This window comes from Anomalospiza imberbis, chromosome 9 (assembly GCF_031753505.1).
Source record: "Anomalospiza imberbis isolate Cuckoo-Finch-1a 21T00152 chromosome 9, ASM3175350v1, whole genome shotgun sequence".
NCBI classification, from domain to species: Eukaryota; Metazoa; Chordata; class Aves; order Passeriformes; family Viduidae; genus Anomalospiza; species Anomalospiza imberbis.
Window position 1 is genome coordinate 17,724,809 of NC_089689.1, and position 20,803 is coordinate 17,745,611.

Consider the following 20,803-nt stretch of genomic DNA (forward strand, 5'->3'; position numbering starts at 1 on the left):
TCAGTGTGCAGCATGAAAGCCCAGGAGGATGGTGATCTGGAGAGACTCCCTGAGTAGCTGTGTAAATCTGGCGGGACATAGGGTGAAAGTTTACTTCCCAAACAATTTAAAAAGATAATTTGGTGGACAGATTGTAGAACTATCCTATGAAAAAGGTGATCTGTTCAAAGCCATTTCTAGTTTCTCAGAAAATGCTTTGAGCTTTGTGTATGCTAATGGCACAGAGGAAAAAAATGAGATGGAAAAAACCCTGTCATTTTTGAAAGATTGTTCCACTTATGAAAATGAGTATAAAAGGAATATTCTACATGCACTCTTCTTTGTAGAGCAGAAAATATAAAGGCAATATAAAATGTTCAGCAAAGAATGAAATAGTGGGGTGGTATTGTGATGGTTGCGTTAGGGACGGGAAGAAACCTGGGGGCAGCTGCTAAATGTAACAACCCCCTCTTATTCAAGCTGTATAAGGGAACAGTTAAATGCATCTGTTTTTAGAGATAGTTGAAAATATTGAAACAATTCCTAAAAATTCAGTTTGTGTATAGTGCTGTTCATTATTCTGCTGGAGCAGAATAGTGGGCTGAAAGATAGAGTTAAATACAGTTAAATACAGAATTTGAGAAAGGATTTTGGTTTTAACTGTGTGTCAGGACATGTGAGGAGAAGGGCAGACATGCTCTAGGAGTGCATGGGAAAGGAGCAAGAAAGCTCCAGGTGCAAACACAGAAGCAGTTATACTGAAAGCAAAGAGTTTTGCGTAAACTACTTGCTAAAAAGCAAAGCTGTGAGCAAGGAAGCTATCTCCTGCTGCTTGATCCCTGTTGTGTTCAAGAAAATTGGGCTTTAACATGCAATTTACTGCAGATTGTACTGAAGAAATTCTGGACTCCATCATCATTTCCTCCTCTTGAGAGAATCAAGGAGTCAGTGCCTGAATTTTGCATAGACGCTTAGGTCAAAAAGGTGATGGCATTTTGTTTCAATACTGATGTTTGCTTATTGGCTCTTGATAAAGGAATAGGCAGGCCACAAACTTTTATTAGGTACTCTGTCAAGAGATGGGCCCTATTCCAAAACAGTGTTTTATGTGGGCAAGACAAACAGAAGGCATAAGGAGGTATATGGTGTACAAAAAGTGTGAGCACTGAAGCTTTTACAGCATTTCTGACCCTCCAGGATCTCTGACACCATTCTTTTTCTTTGCAACCTCTCCTTCTTCCACTCTCTTTTAGTTTCCTCAAAGACCATTTGTTGACTGAGGTTCCACTAACTGGCTCCTGATGTCCACAAAGCAATCATCAACTGTTTGCTGTGTTTCAAGTTTGAATTTATCAAAATACTGGAGCTGATGGCAGTATTATAATGTTGTCTCTTTCCAGTGATACCGTACTTTTACTTATGTAACATATTGCAAACTAATTTATTAGCTACTCTCAATATAATTAAAAATGAAACATACCCCCTTTTTAATAGCAATATGATTTAGATGCTGGGAAACTTGTAAGCCTCAAGGTGGAAGTGGCTTAGTCTATCCTTATAGATAATTTAAAATGCATAAAAACTAAATTCCCAATTTTACCAGTGTGGGAAGTGAACATAATTATGACTTTCCAGCTGCTTCTCCTAAAGAAAACAAACAGTAAGACTCACACTTTTTATTGCAACTAAAAAGGAATATGCTCAAAGGGAGCATATTTATGCCAGAAAGAAGAAGCCATAACCAGGGTAATGCTGTCCTACCAGACATTCAAGCACATTCAAACTAGGGTATAAAACTGTGAGGAAAAAAACCTCAGCATCTATTGCCAATATTAAAAACAAACAAACAAACAAAACAAACAAACAAACAAACAAACCCCAAAAAACCCCAAAAAACCCAAAACAACATTGGAAAGAGTTTTGGCTATGACAAGTCTGTGTAGGTATTATGGATCTGGGTACATGTAATAGTGACTTTTTTAGTACCCTAGGCCAGAAGTAGAACACTTGCCTCAAAACAGTCCAACACCAAAACAACTAACCCCCAAATTCCCAAATAATTCCCACTCATTCAAAAGAGTTCAGCCTTTTTGGTTTTGTTTCAGCTTTTAGTTAGTTTTGTTTTTCTAAATGCTCAACACTTTATCATTTGTCCTCTCTTGTTCTTTACCATTGTTTGTTTTTATTGTGTAATCTCTAGAGCATTAAGAACATGTGTTCTTTTATAATTTCTGAAATAAAATCTTGGAGTGGAGATTAATACCTTGCTGAAGCAAAACTGTCAGCATATCATTTTTTTATGTACCTATGTGATGCACAGCAGAATAATATTAATAAAATAGGTCAAATTGGTTGGGACAAATAGTAAGCCATGACATGGTTTTTGCTAAATTTTATGGAGAAGGCTTATCTAGTGAATAAATTCTTGCCCCATTGATTTCAAATTACCCGGGCTGATCTGCAGACCAGAATAACCCACTATTTTGAATTGAAAAATGCAATGTAGATGAAATCCTTATTCTTACTTCTTTATATGCTGTTTGTTCAGCATAAATGCAGTCAAAATATCTGGCCAGCCTGTATATAATTTGATGCTCAAAGGGATATAGGAGCCAGGAAAAGTAATGAAGAATTTTAATTTGCATGAATCATTCATAAAATATATATTTTGTTACACTTTTAATGAAGCACTTACCAGAGAAGTAGTAGGATCAAATATTTATGTCTCCTGATGAAGATCTTTTTTCCACTTATTATAGTCACCTGTAGTTCATGCACTGTTATCATTAAGTGCCCAGAAACAAAACATGCACTGTACAACAACAATGCATTCTTTATTTGTAAAATGAGTCATATTGCTTCTATCCTGCTTCCCACAGATCAGAGCTTTAATAGGGATATAAATAAGAAACTTAACATATGTGACCTTCTGACCGCAGAGTGTTAAATTCCAGGGACTATATTGCTGCACCACTTTTTTATTTTATTTGAATGTGTATTCATCATAGTTCTGTTGGAAACTGCATGATTTACAATTTATATTAGGTTATGATATGAATTACATTCAGATACAGGGAGAGGAAAATTTTTGAGGAGCAATTCTTGCTAAAGATGCTGAAAACAGTCTGCACTTAACCTTCAAATATCATGGAAATGACACAATTGTATTTAGGTGTAGTTTTATCCTTGGAAAACATCTGCTTCTGTACAAAAACTTCATTTTTTCTGTCTAATGCAATAGTTAGTGTTAACATTTGGATCTTGAAATATACAATTCCACAAAGGAATGTACATTGTCACTTGACTAACGAAGTCTGCCAATACAAATATTGTTTAGTCTGTGCAAAAAGACTTGAAATGAATCCACAGAATGCTACTGTGCAGATCCAAATAAGATTTTGCAGCTTTAAAATGTTCTGACATTTGTTAGAAAATTTTGTTATTATCTTGATAATAACAAAATTTGATAATTTGAAACAAAGGCAAGCCCTACCATGAGTATAATTTGTTCTTCATTACTTGTAAAATAGTGATTTTATCTAATTTTTATTTAAAAAATTAATATAAAATGAAAATATAGTATAAATTTCTATTTCAAACTATATTCAAACAAAAAAAAAACAAAAAGAAAAAAACCAGTCAAGATATACTAAGTATTCTTTAGGAGAAATAATCATTGGAGACCTCCAGTTCAATTCGAATGTGCTGTGAGTGCCAGCTGCTCTGAGAGAAGTTTATTTTGTTTTATGAGCTACTTCTTCAGTGTATAGATTATTGGTATTTCATCCAGAGTTTCTCCGTACACAAAAACACTTTCAAATTTTACAGGTTTTTTTCTGTTTTTATGCAATTGCTCTGATCCTCACAAAACATGTCAGCTATAAAACCTTTCAGAATATAGTTCAATATCCCTATTCAATAATTACTACTAAAGAAGCCTAGGACTAGCAGAAACACTGATTTGGTGCAGGAAATATCTTTCAGTAAATTCACTTTCTACTCTTATATAGTAAGGAAATCATATTTGTCATGTACTTTTTTGCACAGTTTAGAATGCATTTTCTTTTGAGAACAGCCCTGGTGTTTTCTGAGGTCCATTCAGGACAGTGTGTTAGGCAGTGCTTCAAAAACCACCAAAGATGTGAATCAGATGCAGGAAGCTTATGACTGTGTGCTCTGTGTGTGGGAAAGAAGACTTAAGGAAAGTTAAAACTTTGAATTGGCTGAAAAGGCAGCATAAGGTCTAGCTCTCAGCTAGGACAGATTTTGAGTGCAGAGGATGAAGGATTTGCTATATTATGTTTGCCTGCAAGATGAAAGTGTGCAATAGGGCCTGTGTTTTGGAATCAAAATCATGACACTCAAAGTGTGCTCTCTGGATGACTTTGAGTTCTTCTAAAAGTTGTGCCTGAGGTATATAAAACGTATGCAGAAAGACTGAACTACAAGAACAGTTAGCATTAAGAAAATGGCTTACATTACTTTTTAGTGTTTGCAGAAAGGGGTGTTGTGGTATTTTGTTGTTTGTTTGTTTGGTTTTTTTTTTTTTTTTTTTTACTTTCTGGAAAACCTTCTGGATAAACTCTGTGTATGCTCTGTGAAAAAATATAGCAAGAGAGCAATTTTTATAACATTGAATGTGGTGTTGGGAAGAAATCCCTGCTGGGAGTAAGTCAACCTAGAGAAGCTGGAAATGAATCTTTGTAAATTCATATTTACTAGTTAAATTTTGTGTATCTCTATTATTGTGTCAGAAAGTATCCTTTTATTCTGTATGAAAAAAGGATAAAATTTTTGGTTATTAAGGGTTTTTTTTAACATCTAATTGTTGGTATGACTGAATTTTGTAGTGAAAATACAGCATTCTATATATTATGCCTGGAGAAATCTATAGCCTTTTTAAACATACTGAAATACTGAAAGGGGCTGAAACACTCAGAGGATTATTCTTTGTGCTAAAGTTTACTTTTGGGTGAAACTAAACTGAGTGTTCTGCTGCTGCATAGTAAAGTGCATAGGAACAAAGAAGTGGAATCAAGTTGTGCTGGTCTCCAGTCTCCCATAAAGCAGAATGATGGGGAGAGTCTCTGTGAAATACCATGGTCATTAGAAAGCAGTATCTGTGGAGAGAGGAAAAAATATGTATTTGTCAATGCACTCTGGGCTTCAAAGTTGAAGTCACAGGGACTAGCTAAGTCTTATTCAGTCTCTTTTCTTCACATATCCATAATTTTTCCATCCTGTAAGAATCCCAAAGGTTTATTGGCTATTCTGTGGTTCAATCCATAATCTTAAAGCTGCCTTTTGCTCCTCACCTATCCTGACATCAATTGGAAGAGCCAAGAAGTAGGTGCAATGATACTGCTTAAAGCAATCTAATAACGCTTTTTAAACAGAGGCATTTTAGGAGTAGCTTTCTCTGGAATATTTTGCAGGCATATCTTTCCATGCAGTAGCAATGTTTTTTTAATGGCCATTGTCTAAATATCTAGATTAATAGCTGAAATGGGTCACAGTGAATTTGTGTTTCTCAAAGACCAAGAACTTGTCCTTCAAGGTTGCCATATTTGTAATATTTGCATATACTCTTTCTATTCCTTGCAGGTTGGTTGTGTATTAGTTTTGCATGAGTTGCCATTGCTAATCTGGCATTCCTGCCTTTTTTTTTTGGTGGGGGGGAAGGGTGAGGGGGAGAAATGCATTCTGTCCAGTTAAGGGTCAATTCCCTCTCCACTTCCCACCTTAAGACAGCAAACTCAGTTCTCCTCATGTGGGCCAAACCCTCATGTTGCAGCAGTGTATTCTTCAGTCTTTTTTAGGATATCTCACTAACCCAGCACCAAGATGATGTCCTGGTACAAGCTCTTCTTTAGGTATTGGCTTTGCTCTGGCACTTAAATCATGACTTTTCAGCATTTATATCTAGCTGAGATTGACTGTTCCTAATGAAATTTCACTGCTATTTGTCCTTCTGAGTTTGTCCTGTCATGTAAATGGTCTGTGGGCATAGGAGTTGCTTTCCCTTGCTCAATGATTATTTTCTCAGAGGGGGAGAAAATGGGAGGAGTGACTAAAATTCACATTGAATTTTACCTTAGTTAGAAGGAAAAAGAAATAGGTGGAAAATGTGGTATTTAAAAATTGGTAAAATGCTGAATTTTTAATAAGAAACTTTCACATTACCTAGTATTGCTAAAGTCAACAGATGAAAAAATTAGATGTTTGATTTTGTTACTTTCTCTGAAATATCTTTTTCTTGAGATTCCCTTGCCTGTCACCAGTTTTTGTCTTTAGTTAATACTGCCCACACCATACTTGAAAATACATAGTTTATCTAAACTCTAAAGTAATGTATTTCCAGACTTGCTGTGGAACTCAACATGGAAGACAGGAAAAAGCTGAGTATTCAGAAATGATGGAGGCTTTGCCAGGTTAGAGTGAGGGAAAATCCTAATTAGGTATTAAATATTGTTCAAAAATTGCAGTAAAAAACTGAAAACTGGCAGAACTGTAAAAAAAGTCAGTGATTTAAATGATAGTGGACCAATACCCTTAGAAATTTAAAACCAGCAAACTTGTTTTTGAAAAAGAGGCACGATAAATATAAATGGCATCTAGCTCAGAACTGAGGAGGAGCAAAGTCATGCATCAAAGATAATTGAAGGCACCCTTTGAAATGGGCTGAGGAAAGACGACTCTTGACATTGGATTGTTTGGAACTTGCAGCAATGCACAGGGACTCCTCCATCATGACAAATGATTTGAGTTTCCATTAAGTGAGTATCTGAGCATCGTTTATGCTGACTCCCTGATATTTCACTGCCAAGAGGTCAACTGCTGTATTTGAGCAAAGATGAGAGTCACTTGAAGATGAATCCAGGTCTGGACACCTTGCAGAGAGCAGCACTTAAGGACTGTGTTAGTAGCAGAACTGGGTTTTTTTCTGTTGGATATTAGATGGATAGCTGTGATTGAAACTGCCACAGAATTGGACATCGTTGATGTCTGAGTAGAACCAATCCTGCCTGAAAATCAGAGCATGAATCAGTGATTTCTTGCCTCTTGACAAAGGATGTGATAATGACCAGACTGGAAAGCAAGATCAGCTTCTTACTTGTTAGGATTCCAATCCACAAATGTTACCCAGGGACTGATGACTGAATAAAGTAGATACTTTTAAGTCTGAGAGAGACTGAAATTCAGCAGTGCCTATTGCTGTGAAGTCACAGTGTCCTGAAAACCCAGAAACTATTTGATTTGCAGAGAATAAAATCATATACTTTTGGAATGCAGAGGGTATTCTAATTGAGTATAAAGAACATAGATATCTAACACTGGGGATTGCTGCAACAAATTAATGGCCCACAAAGATTGTTTGTGAGAGCACAGGAAACCCGGCCCTTTTCTCAGCTGCTGCTTAACCCAGTAACACAGGATTCTGTAAAGTATATGAATGTCACGGGTTCCCAGAATCTGTGAACATCTCGTTTTAAACAGTTGACACTTGATTGTTCATTGACACTAGAGATTAAACCAAACCCCTGTGTTTCATTGGAAACTCAGATCTTTTCCCCTGTAATTCAGGCCATGTATACAAGAGTGGGCCAAACTGAAATGTGAGAGGTGGGATTTAGGGTTCAGCTCTTTTTCTGCACATTTGCATTGCTACTGATATCCCCCAAACTTTCTGCCCCAGTTTCCCAACTGTAAAATGGATGCAATAATGATTCTTTCTTCTCACAATCTTTTGTTTTTGCCTTTTTTTAGTTTGTTTTGATTTTTTGAAGGGTATATTTATTTTGCTCAAAACACATTTAAGTAACCTAAGGCAGTAAATAGTAAAATGCTTGCTGTCAAGAACTTAAAAGCTTTCACGATCTGTGAATGGAAAATTTTCTTTTGACTTTTCCTTTTTGTTTCTATCACAAGGGATTTCTTAGGGAGGTATCAGTTTCCTACACATGATAATTAAGATTCATATGACTAACTTGACTTAAAATTCAGTAGAAGGCTCATATAACCCTCTAGCGGTCCCCAAATCCTAGCTTATTAGTCTGAAATTGGCAAGTGGAAAATAGTAGAGAGAAAACTGGGACAGTTATGTTTAATATTAATGCAAAAAGATACAGAAGAACTATAGTGATAAAATAAAAATAAACTTTCTTTTCCTATGCAGTGGAAGAACCTCAGGCAAAAAAAGTTATCATAATACACATTGAACTTAACTGAAATACAGACATAAACATTTAAAAATATTCCCCTGTTTTTAATGCTATAAAATATTTACTATAGTAATTAAATTAGGCATTGATTGAAGAAATAGTTGGTTGTGAAATCTGTTTTTTAGTATTTCTAGATAACTACAGAAAAAGAGTTCTCTCTCTTTTTATCTCTTTGACTAGATTAAAATATTTAATAAATGTCCACCAGGAATAATTTTACTTAAAATTGAAAGATAAGACAGACACCTTCAACAAATTAACTTTTGATATAAATAAGACTAGTATTTTAATTATCTCTTTCTTTTGTGTGTGTTTTCTGAATAGAAAAATATAAGAAAAAATCAGTTAAAACTTTGAGCATATATCTATCTTAATTCATTGCTTACAAATATTGTATAGCAATGATAATAAATAAAAACAATATGAAATAATATATTTTTCTGCATTTAAATGCAATTGTTGACATAACAAAAATTGATGTCCTTTTCACCTGTTATTTTGCTTCCAACTTGAAGACCTTTGTGAGCATTTTTGTTGTTAATAATCATTCCATTCATTTATGGACAGTGGTAAAGTCACTTCCTGAATCTTTCAGAACAGAAAAATCCTTGTCAGAAAAAGAATTTCAGTGCTTTTACCAGTGAATTTAGGTGGTTGGTTGGTTGGTTTTACTAGTTTCTTTTTTAGATGTCCTGTTTTTTGATTATTTTTCCAGTTAGTTTATGGTCCTTGTAATAACCACAGAATTTATGGTTTTAAAATTTATGCTACATTATTATCATAAAAAATCACTCAAAATCCAAAATATTTCTAAAGAAGAAGCAGAAATGTTTAGTGAACGCCATATAGTATTTCCATGTTTAGTTGGAATTAGTCTTTCAATTCAGTTTCGGATTTTCAAGTTTATGAATTGCAATATGAACTACTTTGAGGAATTCTGAAAAAAAATGACCCTTGCTTTAGCTTTTAATGCTGGCACAGGAATCAGCGTGCTTTAATATTACCTCCAGAAATTTTCCTCATTGCATTTCTAAATTCTGCCTTGGTAATATTCTGTGTTTTCTGTTCTGTCCCCTCATCCATGTTCTGAGCTGCACACAGATCAAAGATGGTTGGAAAATTATGTTAAGCATTTCATGTGTATTTTGATGACCAAGACTCTGAATCTTTTGGAAAAAGCTGGGTACAGTGTGTTTGGTGCTGAATAGATGCATATGGCAAATGCTTTGAATCAAGTCAGAACTAAGAGGAAATGATCTGCAGCCCTCTGCTTGAGCACATGTTTAGGTGAGATTAAAAAAAAATGGGAAAGCAAATTGAAAGGCTTTATTAGGCCTGAAAGTGGGAAGCAGATGTAGTTTAAGGTAGTAAGGCTTAAATTCTCATGTAACTCTTCAGAAACAGACATGTAATAAGACAAACAGGCATCTTTGAAATTAAAAGCCATTGTGATTTCAGTGTTGCCAAAAAAATCAATATCCTAGCCTAATTCACCAAAGCCACAGTAAGGAAAATGAAAAAAAATAGCTAAATTCTCTTCATGAGGTCAACCTGTCAAAGAAACTTATACTACAATACAATTTTACTTTGTTCAGTGGCTTGCTGAACAATAGGTTATTTTTATCTTTTGAAGCCTACAGTAGGTCCCAAGAGAAATGAAACACTGCAAGCATCAAGCCCCTGTCACCAAAGAGAAGCACATATCACCAAAGAAAAGTAAAATGAACTCCTAACAATGGATTAAATTTTTTCTTGACTAAATTCTCTCTTAATTTAAGGAGATGAAGCTATGGTAGCCTCTTAAACTCTGTTCTGTCCCTTTTTGAAGGTGGAAAAAGTTTGATTTCCAGTGCATCAATGTCTTGTCTCCTTTTAGAAGAAAGACATTTTGATAAGGAGCCATCTTTGTCATCTCCTACACATCATGGGGAGAAAAATAGTATTCTTTAGGAAAGATGGAATTATGAGCATAAGCCCATCCTGTCTGAGGCATTTGTGAGAGAGTCATTGTGGTATGGCTACGAAAGACGGTCCTTCATTCCATTAGAAAGATGAAGATTTTATTTAGAGGGATGATGGTCAGCCTGGGTCAATGCACATGTGCTGGATTGCAGAAAATCCTTAATGGTCTCTATAGGGCTTTAAATAGTCTCCTCAGTAAAAATAGTTTTATAGTAGTTATTTCAGGAGATATCTGTATTGTAATTTTAGGACTAATTTAGCTATCACTTAATTACTTAGTGGCTCAACATGGGCTCCCAGAGATGTAGGTACAGTATTGGTATTGTATGAGATTTGATCACTAAATTCTCCTGTTGGTTGCACTGGAGAAATATTATGAGTAAAAATTCTGAAACTAAAAAAACCAACTTATTAGCTCAGCACTTCATTTTTCACTCTCAGCACATCAGAAATGATCCCTCACAATATGTCTACACTGAGCAATGCGATGTTACAATTGCAACTATTGCCTCTTTTTGCTTGCTTAAATCAGCTTCAGTGGAACACCACACTGATCTAGCTGTACTACTGGGGAAAAAGCTTGTCTGAGCATCTTACATGGAAATGCATTGTGCTTACAGTCACGTGTTGTCAGGGTTTCAGTTTGTCAAACATGTAATGCTGCTTTTACTTCTTGTTAATTCTGCTGGATATGGAGCTTGATAATGAAAGCTGATAAATACATCTCTAGTAATCTTGTGAAAATGCTGTCAGCAATTGCCTAGAAGTGCAACAGCGACAGTCCTGGCTATGGTTGATTAGAAGGTGTAGGACATTTTCTTCTATTGCACATTCATAAATAAAAAGGAAATTTACAGCCCTTTTTATTTAAAGACCTCACCTAGTTCCTGCTAAGATCAGCAAAAAATTCTTCTGTTGATTTCAGTGGTAGGTGAGTAATTGGTTTGTAACTGGCCAGGTAGATTTGGCTGAAGAAAAGCATTTGCAAGGTTTAGCAAGTATTGGAAAAATGTAATCTGATTAGAAGCCAGACCTTCCTAACCAGTAGTACAGGATATAAAAATGAAAATTTAGCTTTCAGATAATTATGAAGAAAACTTTCCCAAATCCAGATAGGGAACACTGTGATTTGTGCCATCCAGTGAAGTAGAACAATAAATGGTTGAATAGAAAAGAAATCTACTTCAGTAAAAGAATAGGAATTCTTATGTGCTACCAGTTCTTGGAAACACCTATTTTCTGAATAAATCTAAGGTAAGGAGGAGGAGTATATTTTGTATTATTTATTTCTGATTGTGAGGATGTCTCAGGGTGAAGGAGTAGTTTGTATTGGCTGGCATACATGATAAACTGACTAAGACACAGATACTCCATTGTTTTCTCCTCGTGTAGCAAATGAACAGCAGATGTTTGCAGGCACCTGGATGTTACAGGAGCAGTTTCACATAATCCCTGACAAAAGTGAACACCATACCTAACCACTCTTTAAGATCTAAGAGGGAATAGAAAGAACTTTAAAAATGCAATGGTACTGGAGAGGTGATTTGACAAGTCACAGTCAGAACCACAAAGATCATTCCTCTAACATTTGAGAAAACCTACTTGGTACTCCTTCATCACCATGCATGTACCCTCAATTAAAGCAGTGCCCCTGATAGCAGGCAGTATAATCTGAATTTTATTTCACTCATGAGCAAAATAACAAGTTACTCAGGCCTGCGGCACTCGTGAGTGATATGGGCCGTGTAATATCCTCTCCATTGAGTTTCCTATTATTAAGTTTGAAATAAAGAGTTCAAAATTAACTGTGACAATGATTTTATCTAGTGTTGGCATCACCATTAGCTTCTGCAGTTTACTGCTAATAAAACTTTAAATTTGCTATTACTTGTAATAACCTTTTTGCCACCTTAGCTGTAGAAATTAGACAAAGAACCCGGCCAAAACATGGCTAATGACATTTTCTGTTTGCACGGAGGAACTGACTAGAAATAATGGCTGTTATTTATAAAGTGTTAATACTATAAAGTACAATATTTCAGATTTCAGCTGATTAATTTGAAGCACTTGCTTCTTTTAACAGGCATCAGTGTTTCATGGTTCACATATTTAGCTGACCAACTTAATATGCCGTGTGTCAAATGGATCAGCATTCTCTCTGCAGCTGTCAGGCTGTTTTGAAAAACAGACACACAAACCAGTACAGGTAATTTCCTCTTTATGACGTACTGCCAAGATCTTCTGTTTAGAATGGAGGTTAAGGAGGTAAAATCCTGAAATGCTTTCAGGTCCTAAAAGTATTGCCCCAAAAGATCTTTATAAGATGATATCTTGTCTTTCCTACACTGTTATAAACCAAGAAAAACTTCACTCAAGTCATAGTATTAAATTGTGGAACTAAAATCTGCATCTCAAATTTAAGTTTATTTTCCTTATGATCTCTGTTTATCTTTTTGACATATTTTCTCAGCTATTGTTTCAAGCTTCCTAAGTGGAATTTGCAATCATTTCATTGAGGCGAGGACTTCAGCATCTTTCATCTGACATAGTGACATCCAGAAATGCAGATTGTAAAATACCAATAGAACCACAAAATAATTAAGTATAGGCAGGCCAATGATGAGACAGCAGCAAAACACTCAAGCTGAAAAGCAATAAACCATTTAGATCCCCTTAGCTAGAGTCTTCTAAGTATGCAAATTCTGTATTACTGCAGAGTCAGACACGTCCTAAAAGGGTTGCAGAGGGAACAAGAACTCATGCAAAGTAACCAAAAAGGGAATTTATTAATGCTGGATATGTATCAAGCACTTCTTTTTCCATAGTTTTCACAGCTTGGAATACTGGCTTTAAGATATATGACTATGCTTTTCTTTCAAGACGTATTTTCCTTTTTAGGATGGTCACTTTTTCCCTTTTAAATAATGTATCACTGGTTAATGTACATATGCAGAGTGTGAATCTGACTCTTTACATACCTGTAACTTGACGCTTTTAGACTGCACACTATTCCAGAGACAGCTATCTAGTAAGGCTGTTGCAGTAAGTAAAAAACCCCAAACCCTGAAACAACCCAACAAAAACACAATAAAAGGGTTAAAAGACTGAATAAAATGGAGCCTACGAGATTATAGCACTGTTACCTAGGGATTTGGATGTTGCCAGGAAGAGAGTAATGTCTTGGTTTCAGTCCCTGCTCCACAGCCCTCACAGCACTATGTGACACTTGTTAAATATGTGCAATTTCCAGAGCATGGACTGCTAGGTAGTGTCCCAGCTCCTAGAATAGAGAGTGTTAAATGAATACTATAAATGGAGGGAGGTCATGCTCCTTCTTGTTGCCTTGCTCTGGCATAAGTAATCTTTAATTCTTCATTATGTTGTGGAACAACTTTAGAAGAGAGAGAGGTTGTTTTTTCTCTTTTCTGCCTTCATCACAATGGGATGGTTGGGAAAATGTGCAGGGAAATGGGTGAAATAAATATGAATCCTGTGAAGGACTGAAATGAATGGAATCAGGGATCTTCAGGACTACAGTGGCCTGAGTGCTAACTAAATATATGTTGTCTTGATCATTCAGTGAAATTAGAACATGAGAAAATAACAGAGTTGTCAGGAGAGTGAAAGGAAGAAGTGAGCTCTTAATGATGCTCATCATGTGCCTGCAGTTCTAATTTTGATTGCTTATTTCCTCTTTCCCTACTGACTCATCATTACTTCACAGGAACAAGGCAGAATGTAATGGAGCATGGGAATAGCAAAAAGAAGTTAGTTTAATGAAAACTGACTAACACATGATCATATGAGTCAGGAAAAAGGATTCAGGTGACTGTGAAAGCTGGTAGAGAGGGGAATGAAAGAACTGAGGGAGGAAGAGACAGTACAGGGCTGAGTTATTCTTTTTCTGCTAGTTTGTGTTATTGTCCTTTAATTTATAGTTTTATTACCAGGACAGTTCAAAAGACAAAAATTACACTTATATGATCAAATCAGGTTTATTTTGAAGAAAAAAAATTGTAGTGTTCTCTTTGTCTCTGTTTGCTTCTTCTTTCCATTTCAGGATCCCATCTTGGATTTTGTGTATCATATAAAGCTTCTTTCATTAATAACAGCTTGAATTATGCCATTTATAGCACCATCTATTCAGAGTGCTCGGGCAGCAAGGAAATTATTTAAATAATGAAGCACTACACTCCATGCAAATATGCACATTCAGTGCTATGAGCAGTACTTGTCCTTCTTGGTCTCTTTCTTTCTCCTAAATTTAAAATTCATTTGTTATTTTGAATAATTTAACTAACTTGCTTGAAAACATGGATGTTTGGGGACACCAACTCATTATTTTGATGCCTCATCTGAGAGAAATCCCAGGAGTGAGGATGATGATGAAGGGTGTAATACATTATCTTACAAAAGATCGTTTGGGTGCTGCTCTTCTCAGCATTGCTGTCAAGAATTCAGTGCTCCCAGTAATATTCTCAGAGTATGTTGGGTGTAGATGTTGATAGCTATGCTTGGATACTTCTTGAGGCTTCTAGAGCAGTAAACAAATATTTTTTAGAGCAGTAAAGAAATATTTTTAAATGGAGCGGCACCAAGTCTAGCCTTAAACTCTGTTAATGCTAAATCTCATAGTGACAATAAATTGACTATATTGTGAATAATTTCTAACTGGTCTTAGGCAATGCACTTCCCAGACTTAAAAGCTGAAAAAACTGTTCCTAATTTCCATTTTAAAATGCTGTAGGTATACTTGCGTGTGATGTCTGAGAAAGCAGTGAACAGAGGATAAAATGCTCTGTCCCTAAGTAGCTTTAACATGCAAAATGTTTTGTTCTGTGGCCTCTGCTTCCTCCCTAGAGGAGAAGAATGCTGAGAAAGAGAGACATTAATAATCTTTTATCACCAAAAGGTTGGATTTCCAATAGCATGCTTTTTTGCATATCTTGCTGCCTTAGTATTCTTTTTTTTTGTAGGTGTATCATAATTAAAAAAAAAAAACAACAACCTTTTAGGCCCAGTTCTTGAAAAGCTTGTTCTTATCTCTGTTGATGTGCTGAACTCATAAGTCAGTGGTACCTCTCTCATGAATAAAATGCTAAAAATTAATGCTTGTGTAATTATTCATAGAAGTGGAGATAGGCAACAAGAACTTGTTTCCTTAGTTGTTCTGCAGTCACAGTGATACAAGTATATATATCAGTCAGATATTTTCTTTTAATGAAGAGATTTTTTTTTGACCTGGTAAGAAAAGCAATTACAATTAAATTCATGCCACTTGTGCTATGTGTTTAAAAAAAGAATGAATGTGGCACTCAGTGCCATAGTTTAGTTGAGGTCGTGTTACAACTTGGGTTGGACTCAATGATCTTAGAGGTCTCATGCAACCTAGTGATTTTGTGTGTGATGCTGTGTATGGTCTTTAAGGGTTTATTAGAAGTTTTCTAGCATGTTTTTTGCAAAATACATCTTGACCTTTGACAGATTTATCTGAATGTTAAGGTAGTGATAACCACCTATGTGATTAGACACAGATTTTGCCAATATATTATGATTTGATATGCTTTGGACATGATTTCATCACCTTTAGGGCTATGCCTTCAGAAATTATACTTTCATCCAATCCCCTTTTAATTAGAAAAAACTAATTCAAATTTTGTTTTTCCTTGCACAACTGAAATTCTTCTCTTAAAATTACACTCCCCTCCCTTGTTCCTTCTGCCCCCTTTTAAATTTTTTTTGTATGTTTCAACCATGTATGTGCTACCTTACACACTTTACACAATCCTTTCACAATATATCTGTTAAAAAAAGGGTTCTGGGTTTTACCTGGAAGGACCATGGCCAGCTTAGCTTGGTGGCAAACATATTGGAGAATTAATGTCATAATCAGGACAATTCTTTGATTGAGAGTCACTTAGAGAAATAATTGGATATAGAACAGCTTGAAATTCAAATTGAGGAGATATGAAAAATAAACTTTCATTGAAATTGATGAAAGTGTGTCATTTAGAGAGAAGGAATTACTTCAAATATTCAGGTCTGTGAAACAATCCTTCTCAGTGGGAACTTGTGTCATTTGTTTCTGAGCCAGGGCAGTGGAGAAAGCCTTTGAGGAGGGAGGTGTGGGTTGTGATGTCCTCAGCATTCCAAGTGCAGTGGGAGGCCTGCAGTGCTGCTGTGGTCGCTGCTTTGCCTGCTTTGTTTCCTTTCCCTTCCCTGGCTCAGGGTGCTCTCTAACTGGTCTGACCAGCTGTCTGGTTTCTATATCTTTCCCTGGCCAGACAGGGCTATTGTGAACTGTCTCAACTTCTCCTGGAGCTTTCATCCAGAGCAGCTGAATTCTGTGGTATAAGTAGAAAAAGAAATTATGGAGGAAGAGAAAAAATATGAAAAATCTCCTTTCAGTACACCATTTCTTTTGACTAAATTAAAGTAGCTGTAGAAGTATGACTGTAGAAGCAGTAAACTCCCAGCTAATGACAGAAACAATTGTTTTAGTGTAACTTAATTATGTTAATTGATTTGACAACTTGAAAGAAAAGGGTTTTTCTATGGATGAGTGTTAGCTAGAGAGAATTCCTGTGGAGTGGAGACAGAAACTGCAATTTAGCACCAGCGCGTGGAGAGAGATCAGTAGGATGTACAGTAAGAGGACTGTAATGGGCCATAAAACTAATGTCTTTATTGAGTCCATGATTTTTAGTATCCATTAGTTATTGAATTCCTGAATTAGCTCTGGAAGGTTTTCAGTAAATCTGGTGTGTGGGTAAAGGATGAAGGATCATTGGGGAGGGGCCATTTTGTAAAAATGTTTTTCTGCTAATAGCTGTATTCTTTCTTTTTAGTGATCATATGAATTTAGTTTGGTACAAAATATGTGAATTGTTTTTTCAAATGGTTGCTATGAGGACACTGTCCTCATCAGTATATAGTTCACTAGATGGTAAAATGACATCCTATACCATCACAGCTTGCCATAAAAGTCTATAAATCCAAAAACTATTCCAGGAGGCTCTTAGGCTCTTGGCATGGGCTCATTCTCCCTCATCCTGCTCTCAGATGCTCAATTTGTTGTAAATGGCCAAATCTCCAAATATCCAACAATTGTGTGCTATTAGGAAAGTGTTCTGAAGTACTCCAGAGAAGTAAAAGTTCTAAGGAGAATTAATAGGTTTTATTTGAAGTTTTTATCAAATCTGAAAAAGAGCAAACAAATTCCCCAGTGAAGTATTATTAGACACAACTGTTGGCAGAGGCAGCGTAACAGCACTAGCATGGACAGGTCCTGCTCTCTTCCACTGGCATGTGGCCTTGTCTCTTTCCTCAGCTCCTCTGAATCCCTTGGTGAGCCGAGACAGCTCACTCTGATGCCAGAAGAGTACTTAGATAGTTGACTGTCTGATAGTTTTTCTGTCTTGTTGGGCTGCTTTGACTCCCTGCATGGTCGGTGAACCCTGATGGCAGGAGGGGCAGTGAGGCAGGAGCAGGGCACCAGCACAACAGGGCAGCTTCAGCAGTGACCAGGTGTCAGGCCAGCTCAAGCATTTCATCAGGCTCTGTGGCTGTGGGGGTTAGTCCATGGCATCAACTCCTTGATTCATGGGCTGGACAGCCAGAGAGAAGGGAAGTAGAAGCTGAGGAGCAGAGAAGTGAGAGGCTGTAAACAGGAGGGTGTATGAGAAGAGTGTGGTGGGCCATAACCAGTGTTTCACCTGGATCTGTGATAAGGTTATGAGTTTCAGTTTCTATGAACATCTTCTAAAGGTACTTTGTAGATCTCAGTGGTGTGCAGAAGTGGGAGTAACGGGTTTGAGTGTTTCTGAGTGCTAAAGGCTAAACCATCAGAAAGAGAAGAGCTGTAAAAATGTTAGCTTGCAAAGACTACAAGGACCTTAACATACCATCCTCTGCCATTGCAAGCAGGAACTCAGGGAAAATCCCACACTTTTTAACCTTAGAAGACATTTCATTTATGCTGTCCCTTAGCAGCTTCAAGAGAAATTGCTCTTCTGAAGATTTTAGTTCGTTCTATAAGGTTCACGTGGCAAAAACTGCTGACAGATCAACACACTGAACGGTCTTTTGAGAACTGGTAGGCAAAATTTTCCTCAAATGCTGTCCTTTGAAAAGTCATCTTTCTGCTCAGAGATGGCAGCTAGTCTATTGGCTATAAAATATAACTGGCTCTGCTATTGCAACAAATCAGGCATCTGGTGGTAGGCAGAGGAAACACAAGCTTGTATATACAGTCTCAGCTCTTGGAGAAATTGTAAGCATTTAAGGGAGACTGGATTGCTGTCATGACATGAGACATTATTCTTCCAGCTGGTGATATCCAAAGATTGTCTTAACTTTTTATTAAAAAAAAAAAAAGAAAAAAAAAAAAGAAAAAAAAAAGAAAAAACCCAAAGCAATTGCAAGTACAATTAAATGCAAACAAAGTAAGTGTCATGAGAATAAAGGAATGTTTGAAACTGTTAGGCAACTATAAGAAATTAGGTTGTATTTGACTGACTCTTGAGATAGCCTGGCATAACAGTCCTGAAAAGAAGTGTGTTTACCAGGGAGCTCAGATTTAATTCCCAAGTCCCATTACTTGATTACCTTTGTCCAACACAAAGCTCCAGTGACTTCCCAGTGGAGAGGCAGAGACAGACAGGACCTTATGACACCTGTAGGCATTTCACAGAGAATAACTGCTGTTCCCCTTCTGTTAAAATTTCTATTTTTAAAGAGAGAAGGAAAACTATGTGCTCAAACTGGAAGTATGGTCCTGGAAGCATAGATCTGAATGAGAGGGGTGTTAGCATTTATATCACTTAGATAAGTCTTTTGGTCATAACCCTGAATAATCTTAAAAGCATTATTTTATTATAACATAGGAAAACTATTTTAGGTAGACTTCAGGAACATAGGTCATATGGAGCCAATGTTATCGTGTTGTAATAAGAGTATCTTCACAACTCATTTTCCTTTTCATATTGCTGCTAGATTTATAGCATTATAAGCTACCAGAACAAGGAGTGTGTCTGTGTTTAAAATACAAACTTTGCTGTGTAATGACTTACCACTAAATCCTAATGCATTTTTGTTTTGTTTCATTTCATTTTGTGGCTCATTTCTTGCTCTGTACTCCCAAAGATCTTCAACTCTGTGCTTTCTTTCTGAGTCAGGAATGAATTTTTAAAATAAGCACTTGTACTGTGAACCATAAAGAAAATACAGAGATGGAATCAAAAGAAGAACATAAATTACTTTTAGTATTCTGCAAAGAAACTTTCATTTTGCTTTTCCTGTTGTTCTGAAACTGTGGAAATCAATACTGAGACATCTATTCTGAAGGCAGGTCATCTGTGGACGGGGTGTTTGCAGCAGTGAGCTCTGAAGGGGTTACTTCTGCCCTGCCTGACACAAATCTACAATTCTTTGCACTAAGTGTCCCCATGAAACTACATTTTTAGCTGCAGCTATCCATCTCAATGGCTTTTACTTTTTTACTGTCTCAGACTGCTATCTTTTAGTATGGATTCACTGATAGATCAATATGACACAAGCAAGATAAAGGTCAGCTAAATGTACATGTCTATTATAAGCTTGGGATGTTAGGAAACATTTTTGGGGGGATAGAAAGCATATGGCATTCAGCAGAAGCTTCATAAATGCTACTTTCCTGTTAAGTAAACCAAGTTTCTTTTAGTTTCTCTCCAACTTTACTGCCTGAACATTTTTATTTTGAGATCCTCCTGGCCCTTCAACATCATTGAATTGAGGGAATTAGATTTGAAAGGGGAGAGTAGAGGCTGCTGTGAGAAAGAGGCAGTAGATGGGAGTGATGACATGTCCATGCTGCAACAAGAGAAAATTGCAGTATGCGTGCTCTATTTTAAACTTTATTATAAGCCAAGGTAAAACTTGACAGTTTTAAACTGGCAACATAAAAATAAAGAAAACTATGGGTTCTGTGAGGAGACTTCAAAACTTCTGAGAACAGGTGGAAATTGCCATAATAAAATCTCTCCTATGAAGCTGTCCAACAGAATAAAGAAATACCCTGGGGCCACTTTTTGATCTGGATAGGAGGGAAAGCTTTGTGGGTCTGTAAGACCTGGTGCTGGCAGGAACAGATTGCTGGGTGCACCACAGGCCACATCTGCCCAGGGCTGCAGGCACTGCCTATGAAGCCTGCTCTCCTAGAGCTCTTTGGTTACCTTTAGGGTAAGAAAAATATAGAATTAACTTTGGAGCTTTTCCTGAAATTAGGATGTATATGGAGGTTTCCTTTAATATTGGTTCCTTCACAGAAATACATGCTTAGCAACCTGGCTTCATGAAATATTCAAAAAATCTCTATGACATTCCTTGTCAGTTTCTTGAAATTGGCAACAGTTAGAAAAATGATTGTCAGGGAACACACACACACACACCTACTATGATAAAATTCCGTTGCTAATATGTGTAATATTGTCCCTCGTCTAACCAAGTTTCCATTTTAACACAAGTTGGGCACCAATTTTTACCTTGGACTTTACCCTCTATATTTTACCTTTCACTTTGAGATGAAACCCATTAAACTGTGAACTCACAGCTGAAGAAAGGCTGAGGAACTGGATGTTTATATGTTTTCACTTATAGCTCTG

At 36.4% G+C, this 20,803-nt stretch overlaps 1 long non-coding RNA gene across 2 annotated transcripts in view; it reads left to right on the forward strand.

Moving 5' to 3' along the window:
- Positions 1-20,803, forward strand: part of LOC137479478 (uncharacterized) — a 73,934-nt gene that overhangs the window by 14,989 nt on the left and 38,142 nt on the right. The window contains exons 1-3 of one of the 2 annotated variants that reach the window (XR_011002277.1): positions 5,711-5,852; positions 8,769-8,862; positions 12,247-12,369. This is a non-coding gene — a long non-coding RNA (uncharacterized lncRNA). Of the gene's footprint in view, positions 1-5,710; positions 5,853-8,768; positions 8,863-12,246; positions 12,370-20,803 lie in introns of those variants that run through there. The other variant, XR_011002278.1, reaches the window with a different exon arrangement.